We start from the raw sequence: 9,444 nt of genomic DNA, 5'->3' as shown, positions 1-9,444 counted from the left end.
CTGTCAGAATTGCACGAGCACCCAGTTTACGACATTGTCTTAGTTAAGGTGTCTGTGGCTTTGATGAAAACACACAGTGACCAAAAAGCAAAGGGTTTATTTGCCTGTTACTTCCAGATCACAGTCCATCATCAGAGGATGTAAGGACCAGAACTCAAGCAGGGCAGGATCCTGGAAGCAGGAGCTGATGCGCGGAGGTGGGGTGGGGGCTGCTTACTGGCTTGTTTCCCATGGCTTGCTCAGCCTGCTTTCTTATAGGACCCAGGACCACCAGCCCAGGGATGGCACCATCCACTATGGGCTGGGCCCTCCCCTACTGATCACTAATTGAGAAAATCCCTTACAATTGTAATTCATAGAGGCATTTCCTGAATCGAGGCTCCTTTCTCTCTGATGACTCTAGCTTGTGTCCAAGTTGGCACACAAAATCAGCCAGTACAATTGACCCCTTATCAACTTGACCCATAAACACATCACTATTAAGCCACAACCCTTCCTTTCTAATTCATCCCTAAGATCTCACATTAAAAGCATAACTTTAAAAGTCCCACAGTCTTTACAAATTCAAACACACTAAAATTTCAGTCCCTTTAAAATAGCCAATCTCTTTTAAAACCCAAAGTCTTTTAAAGTTCAACGTCTCTCCACTATGGGCTCCAGTGAAACACTTTCTTACTTCAAGACGGAAAAACCAGCGCACAGACACAATCAAATCATAGCAAAGCCAAATTCCAACCATACTACGGCTGGGATTTACTCTTGATTTTCCAGACTCCTCCAAAGGGCTTGGGTCACTTCTCCATCCGGGCCCTCTGCAGCACACACAGCTTGTCTTCTAGGCTCTGGCTGGCTCCACTCCACGGTGCTATTCTTGGTGGTCATCCCATGGTACTGGCATCTCCAAAACGCCGGGGTCTAGCGGGGGGTGGGAGGTGCTGAATAGTGGATGTGCCGGTATGTGGGACACAGTTGTGGTGGCTGCAGGGCTGGTTAGAAGCTACTAAAGTTCCTGTGGAATCAAGGAGGATTTTGTAAGAACATAATGGATGGTGGGGAGAAAGCCTAGGGTTGCTGTGAAGGCCCTGACACCATGTGTGTCGCTAATATCTTCTGAGGGCCATGAATTTATTGTAAAAAGAGAGCATGCATTTACACTGGGAACAATAAAGGCCATGTTGAGCAGACCAGGGAAGTTTGCTGAGAATGAGGTTGATTTTAGGAAGATCCCTTTGCGTATGCTATCCAAAGTATGCATGTATTTTACCTACAAGGTCCACTACACTAAGAGCTCCACAGAGATTCTCGAATTCCCGACTGCACCCGAAACTGCACTGGAACTGCTGATGGCTGCGAACTTCCTAGATTGTTAAGTAAAATAAATTATAATAAACTGCTAATTTTTTCAGTATTTCATACCTGAGTTCAGTTGGTAATTTTTTGCACATATAGCATGTTGCTTGTATGAAATTGAACTCTAAAGTTAATTAGTGAGCATATTCCTCCTGTCTTTTGCATAAGCAGAGTTGAAATTTGCTTGTTACATCAACAAATTAAGGCCAAGAAGTAAACAAATAATGCCAGTTTGTAGGTGATTTACTTTCTCCTTTGGATGTGACCTTTAAAATAATAAGTAATAAAGCAAATCCTGGAATGTAAGCATAAATGAGCATATTCTACAGGTGAATACAGGGCTAAGAGCATGTTTTCAGTATGTTTTTAAGAACCAATTCTGATCTTGCAGCTTCTGAGCATAACTAGGGCTATGCAAATAATTATATGAAATAAACATGTTTATAACTTAGCCAAACCTTGATTTTTGTACCTCAAAGAACAAGAGTTGAAATTTCTTAATGTGTTTTTTTTTTTTTTTTTTTTTTTTGATAAACTGCAGTATTGTTTAACAACAAAACAGAACAGAACAACAAAGAAACGCTGGGGTTGCAACCGGGCAGAACCCTCAGCAATAGTCTCTCAGAGGCTCTCCTCACGGTGCTAAGGCTCAGCCCCTTCGCATGACCCCTTCAGTCCCAGGCCTGCCACTGCCAGTGAGGCTCCACCTTCGCCAATGGCCACTCCTGGCCTCTCACAGTGCCAAGCCTCAGCTCTCCAAAACCCTTCACGCCTTCAAAACCAGTACCACGTGAGGAACACTTACACATTACCAAGTCCGGCTGCCAGCATGAGGTACAACCTTGGCTGCCTCAGGAACACAGCTTCTCTGTGCTCTCAGGAAACGCGTCCCTGAAGACTTCACCTCAGTGATGCTGGTCTCTTCTTAATCAACACTAATTTCTTAGCTCCAGCTGATCAGCATCCATTGTCCCAGCAAAGCGAAATTCTGCTTCAGTAGATCTGGTATCTTGTTAATCACAGCTGATTCTTCAGCCCCAGTTAACCAGACCCTCAGGATGTTAATTCCAAATATCAAATGGCTCTGAGAGAGTCTTTTAAACTTCTCCCTGAGACTTCACAAGCCAGCCCCCCATCTTCTGCACCTGCTCTCGACATTATCTTCCAAGTCCCCACAGAACATCGCACTGGGCTCTTAAATTTAATGGTTCTTGGAGTCCCAAGTCCTTCCATAGTCCTCCCCAAAACATAGGTCTGTCACAGCAACACCCCGCCACACTGGTACCCTTTTGTCTTAGCAAGGGTTTCTATCGCTGTGATGAAACACCCTGACCAAGAAGCAAGCTCGGGAGGAAAGGGTTTTTGGCTTACACTTCTACATTGCTGTTCATCACTGAAGGAAGTCAGGGCAGGAACCTGGAGGCAGGAGCACCATGGAAGGGTGCTGCTTACCAGCTTGCTCAGCCTGCTTTCTTATAGGACCCAGGACCAGCAGCCCGGGGGTGGCACCACTCACAATGGGCTGGGTTCTCCCCCACTGAGCCGCTAATTGAGAAAATGCCTTACAGCTGGATCTCAAGGACGCATTTCCTCAGTGGAGGCTCCTTGCTCTCTGATGACTGTAACTTGTGTCAAAACAGCCAGTACAGACGTGGCCATGAGAAAAGTGCACAGACATGTGTGTGAAGTTCCTTGAGGCTCCTCGTCTCCAGTGAGGTGGAGAGCATCAGCTCTCACACACTGGGTGACCTTAGCAGGGCGGCTGCATAAGGAGGAAAAGGAGGCACTTCTGCAGCCACAGCTCTGTGGACCGCGCTGCTGCCTGACACTGACATTTTGCACGTTAACGGAATTTAACCAAAGGCGATTTGGGCACGTCTATGACTGATCTTACCAAACCTAGCAAGGGGACGGCTAAGATGTGGGTGGGTGAAGAGTAACGGAAGACATTGAAAGCATCACTGAGGTCACGGATGTGCACACACAGGTACTCTCCACATCACTAAGGTCACAGATGTGCACACACAGGTACTCTCCACCTGGGAGAGCCACGGGCACAGAGAGACACAGGGGCAGTATTTCCCAAGGGTCTGGTAGGACTCAGACCACAGATCCCAAACTCTATGCCCAGAGCCATGGGCATGCACCAGCTTCTGCACCTGCAAGGGGTAGGGCATTCTGTTTTCCTGGCTCAGCGCTGGAGAAAAAGCCTGCCCTTCAGGGTCCGGTGGCCCATTTCACCCTTGAGAGAACAGAAGTGTAAGTTCTACGATGATTCCATGACACAAGCTTGTCAAAACTCCTTAGCTCTGTGACTACATCCTCAGAGCCAGGGAAGGAGGATGGCCGCACGTGACTGATGTTTCCAGGATTTCACAAAGCGGGGTGTACTTTATTTTCCCACCAGTGGGGGAGAAGGCAGCTAGGAGGGAAAGTTTCACGCTAAGCTAGTCAGATTCACGCTAGGATAGGGGTTTTCATGCAGCCAAGGCTGACCTTTATCCTTCAGCCTCAGCTTTTTGGATTCTGGGATGACAGTTGCATGCCACCATGCCAGGTTTATGTGGGGCTGGGGTTAGTACCCAGGGCCCTGCACATGCTAGGCAGACTCTTTACCAACAACACTGCACCTCCGGGCAAAGTGGTGCTTGTTTTCTGGGAACGTTGCAAAGATGGGTCTGACCTTGAAAATGACACTTAAAACGACCGAAAATCTGGCTATCTGAAATGATTTGATTTCTGACTCCTTAATACGCATCATCTCTCGACTCTGTCCCATTTGATGAGGGTGGGAGGCCACACAGGTGGGGCAGAGGATCTGCGATGACATCACTAGAGTAGAACCGAGGCACAGGATCCGGTGTTTGTTTCTCTGCTGCTGTCTGCTGCACAAACACTCTGGAAAGGGCTTAGCAAGTTTAGAAGTCCTTTGTGTATAGGGATTTCCCTTGGTGCAAGGCACCTAACGGAATCAAGAACACAGGGACTACAAATGGTACGCTGTGAGCCAGACTCCGTGTTTCTAAGTCAAGTGGCCACTTGTGTGGACAGTTGCTGGCTGACCACATTTGACCTATGTCACCCACAGCTCCTGAATACTACCTGATAAGGCATGACAGACTCTGCAGAATTTCCTGGAACACCACTACTGCCCACTGGCCTATTTATGGAATTATTTTGCCGTGAGGAAGGTTAGCTTTCCTGGGACATGATGTCACAGGAGCCATCGGGATCACCTAGCAACGGAACACAGCAACATGTCCAGCTATTTATAAGCAGCTGGCTGGCCACGCCAAGAGGTACGCACTTAGATCCACCAGAGAGCGCGGGGTCATTTGATTCTTCTGGAAACCACAGCTGCTACTAGAGCTGACAGAGGGTGAGGGAGCCCAGACTCTCAGCTGTAGTGCTTGGTCCTAAGCATGTTCCATAGAACCCCCAGTTTGTTCACAACACGGTAGAGCACCGCTGCCCAGAAAAGCTGGCTCAGTAAGTCATTGCCAGAACTCATTCAGAACCAACTCAGGCAAGCTGGGCTCAAAGACAGTGCTGGGGATGAGCACACTGACACGGAAGCCTGGTGGCCCAAAGTCCATGAGGTCCTCCCTTTCCTCCAGCCATCTCAGGTACACTGTCCCAGACTGGTGACTGAAATCTCAGGGCCTGAGGAAGGAGCCCAGTGTCTCAAGGATAATTCCAGGTAGACAAACACCACCTTTGGGTAACCCAAGGCCCACCTTCTCTCCTTCCTTCCTGCTGGAGGGGTCCTGGACTTACCATCTCCCAACCTCCACTGAAATACAGTCTTTCTTGACCCCTGGATACTAAATTTCCAATATGGTATGTCTTTCATCTGCCATGAGTCTGAACTCTTGGGGGCCTCAGCTGGTGACATTGTTTTGTGAACAATCAAAGAAAGTGAAACCTTCTGGATACAAAGTGTCACTGGCAGATGTAGCGCCACAGGGGCCGGCCTAAGGGCTATAATCTGGTGAGCCACAGAGGCTTAAATCAGCCACCTCCACTTCTACCACCACAGCCACAAGCAGCTCTCAACACCAGGCCCTCCCCACACAATGGCCTGTATCCTCTTAAACTTCCACCCAAATGAGCTTCTCTTGTGTTGCTTCTTTGGGGTACTTTATCGTAGCGATGAGGAAAGACTGGCATTACTGAGTCATCCTAATACTCTATAGTGAGGACAAGGGTAACTGCTGCAGACATAAGTCACTGTCGAGCCGCGTACGTGTGGCAGAGAAAGCTGTCAGTATGCAATTACAATGATTTCAGATACGAAATGCCATGCGTGCTTCATAGCAGTACCCCAGGTCGTCTCAGCTAATGCACCGACTGCACATCATCCTGGGGTAGTGCCATCCCATTGAAGACCATTGTCTCTATGATGCTAAGTATGAATTGTACTTCATACGTTCGTTGTCTGTGTGTTCACATGTGGAAGCCAATGGTCAATGTTACATGTTCCACTGTGTATACACATGTGGAAGACTGCGATCAATGTCAGACGTCTTCCTTTATAGATCTCCGTCTGCTTGCTTATTTATTTGTTTGTCTACTTATTTATTTAGGGAGCAGGGTCTCGCTCTGCAGACCAGGCTGGTCTCAAACTCCCAGGGATCACTCTGCCTCCTGCGTGCCAGGATTACAAGTGTGTATCACTGCAAGGAATCCACCACCGCCCTGAACCCAGAACTCATCGATTGGCTGGAATGGCCAGCCAGGGAGCCCCACGGATCTGCCTGTCTCTAGTCCACTAGTACTAGGGTGAGAGGTGTGAGCTGACACACTCTGGGAATCCAAACTCCAGACCCCACTCTTACACAGCACTTGAAGCCACCGAGCCACCTCCCCGCCCTCTGCACACACTTCTAAGAATAGCTCCTGACCCTTCAGAGAACTGCCCATGGGGTCACAGCGGGCAAAGCCAAAGCAAGGGCAGTGAGGAGAGAGAGAGACGTGCCGAGGCCATCGTAGTCACCCTGTGTCCTCTCCTTCTCCTCTTAGGGACAGAGTCCCTCTGCGCCTGAGTTTCAAAGAAGATGAAGGTAAACACGAAAGACCTCTCTCCCTTGGACTGTGCAATCCGAGCTGTGCCCGCACCTGCCGAGATGTTCTGGGTCTTCAGAATTCTGTGGATAAACTTCCCAGAACTCCCTACTGCCAGGTCCTCCACTCTGGACAACCTGCTGTCCCTTATCCCCACAGATCCACATCTCCCAGCTTAGCTAAGCTAGACCTCCATTCCCCAGAGGAGACCCTCGTGCCGAGGGCAAGCATGGAGGAACGGGACTGGAGCTCGCCTTCCTCCCCTAGTGTTAGCAGCACTCAGGTCTCCAGGCAACCATCAGCTGTGGGAACGCAGGAGCCCTCTGCTGTCCTCCTGCTCCACACCCCTCCACAAGGGAGATTCAGGATGGGTGCAGGGTGGTACATGAGCAGAGCCTGACCCAGTGCTGGGAATGTCACACCCCTAGGAACAAGAGGCTCACAAAGGGAGCTGGTAAAATGCTTACTTTGAAAACATGACTACTTGAGTTCTGATCCCCAGAACCCAAGTAAAAAGCTGGGCATGGTGGCACAAATACATACATATACCACACTCTCACACATATACACACTCCACACTCACACATACATACCACACATACACACACCACACTCACACACACACCATACTCACACATACACACCACACAACACAACACATTCACACATACACACCACATGTACACACACACCACCCACACACATACCAAACGCACTCACACACACCACACACGAACACACAGATGCATGCACATACACACCACAAACTCACATGCACATGCATGCAGACACACCGAACACACACGCATACCACACACATGCACTCAAATGCATACATACAAACCCATATGCACATCACAATAGTCACATGCACATGTATGTACAACATACCACACATGCGTGCGTGCATCCACACACCACACACTCATGCACACACACACTGTCCACAGAATCTGAATCTGAAGAGGTTTCTCGGCCTCTGGTATAGCAAGCACCTTCCCCTGTAACCTGAAATTCTCTGGGGACGCCACATCTGTGCTGATGGCCAGCAGACTGAATGGCTGTGGATGACTGTGGAGAATCACAGTGCTGCAAGCCAAGACCCACACTCTCCCAGGCTCTCCTCAGTCCCCTAATGATCCACTCACACCAACCTGATGTCTGATCTAACGTCCAGCATCCCTGGGGCCATTCGGCGAATCTTCCAGAAGGTGTTTAGCAAACTCTCAGCTTCCCTGACCCCGATCTAAGAATATGATCAGATTTTATCAGACACCATCGTCCACAGAGATCCCTGTCTGCTGTAACCCCTGCCAGATGTCCCCACCAGCATGTGTAAATGCACTGATTTGTTTATGGCTTTGTTCTGCTCTGTGACTACTGAAGTCCCCGTCCACAGAACCTGAGAAACTGAACCCATGTGCTGGATCATCTTATGCCCGCCCTTTCCCACCGAGAGCTGTGTTTGCCATAAACACTTCCTCTAAGAAGCTGGGCCTGCGAGGTCCTGTGGACTGGGGCCTCAGGCCCTAACTCCCTCTTCTTTCTCCCCTGGGGAAAGGGTCCCCAAGCAGGGGTGGAGTAATGACAGGGGTCCCACCCAAGCTGTCGCAACTGTCTCCAGAGCATGCCACACTGCAAGCTTCTTTTTCCTCCAGAAAAAAAGCACTCTTACACCCAGGGCTCAGGAACGCATCCCTAGGGAAGCAAGCCCTACAGTGCTGCCTTGACTTCTCTCTAGTACTGCCCGCTTCTCACCCTCCACACAAGGCCAGGCTAAGTCATCCTGAGCCTGCAAAGATGTCTTGAATGAAGGAGCTGTTAGCGGTGACAGAATGAAAGGCCCAGGGCTTGTTTTTGGCTTTGTATGTGTGACTGATTTTTTTCCCCAGCATAATATTTTTATTGATTATTTGGGAATTTCACATAGCACACCCTGAGTCCATTCACTTCCCCGTCTTCTCAGGTCCGGCCCCCTCTCTTTTGACATCCCCCAAAGAAAAGAGAAAAAAAAAGTCTAACCCATTCCACCCCTGGGATAAAAGAAAGAGAGAGGGAGAGAGAGAAAGGGGGGAAGGAAGACAGACAGACAGACAGAGAGAGAGAGAGAGAGAGAGAGAGAGAGAGAGAGAGGAAGGAAGGAAGGAAGGAAAGAAAGAAAGAAAGAAAGAAAGAAAGAAAGAAAGAAAGAAAGAAAGAAAGAAAGAAAGAAAGAAAGACAGACTCGAGACAGGAAGCCGTTAAAAAAACTATTAAAAGTCGTGATAAGGATCAGGAGGTGTAGCTCTTCACAGCTGATGACCTCTGGCTGGGTGAGAGTAGGGAAGGACTCACCCTTCAAGGGGCTGCTGCAGGGAGTTTGACCATGCTCCGGTGAGGCTTGAAGTTACTAAGGCAGCAAAACAGCCTTAAGAGCCAGAAACAAACCCACAACAGTAGTAGAGCTACCTCAGCCCAGCTCTGTTTACCTACTGCGGGTTCCGTGTTCTCCCTGCGCTTTCACAGTTCCCTCTTATTCTCAAGTCTCTTCCCTTCCTAGGAAGTTCTATTAAAGAGCACAGATCTGACCACAACTGTGCTTCCCAATGGGCTCCATAAACCGGACAATGTGCCAGCCTACTACCAAGGCCTCTGCCTGGGTGGAGCGCGACACCAAGTGGACAAGGGTGTCACCTACAGATGGTTCTGGAAAATACCATCGCTGCCTTCAAACCCAGAGGCAGCCTCTCAGTGGGGTGTGGCGACCACTTAGCGCCTGCCTCAAATTCCCAGCCGCATCCACGTTCGCAACCTGACAGGTCCCCGCAGTGCCGCAGTGCGCCTAGGTACACCCTGTACCAAACTTGCCCGCAGCAGCAAGCCAAGGGAACCGCGTGGGGAAAAGGAAAACAGGTCTGCACGCCTCCGCGGGGAGCTGATAATCAGAAGGAACCGAATCTCCGAAAGTCACCCCCAACCCCGCTCAGACTAGCAGTCTAAAAAAGGTACTTCCTGGTGGCGGGAGTGTGACTCAGTTTCCCGGTGACTCAG

General features: G+C 49.4%; 1 pseudogene; it reads left to right on the top strand.

The window, feature by feature from the left end:
* The first annotated feature begins 1,042 nt into the window (after window positions 1-1,042).
* Window positions 1,043-1,370, top strand: LOC119813310 (annotated as a pseudogene).
* The last annotated feature ends 8,074 nt before the right edge of the window (window positions 1,371-9,444 follow it).

This window comes from Arvicola amphibius, chromosome 4, assembly GCF_903992535.2.
Source record: "Arvicola amphibius chromosome 4, mArvAmp1.2, whole genome shotgun sequence".
Lineage (NCBI taxonomy): Eukaryota > Metazoa > Chordata > Mammalia > Rodentia > Cricetidae > Arvicola > Arvicola amphibius.
This window is presented reverse-complemented; position numbering and strand designations above follow the sequence as displayed.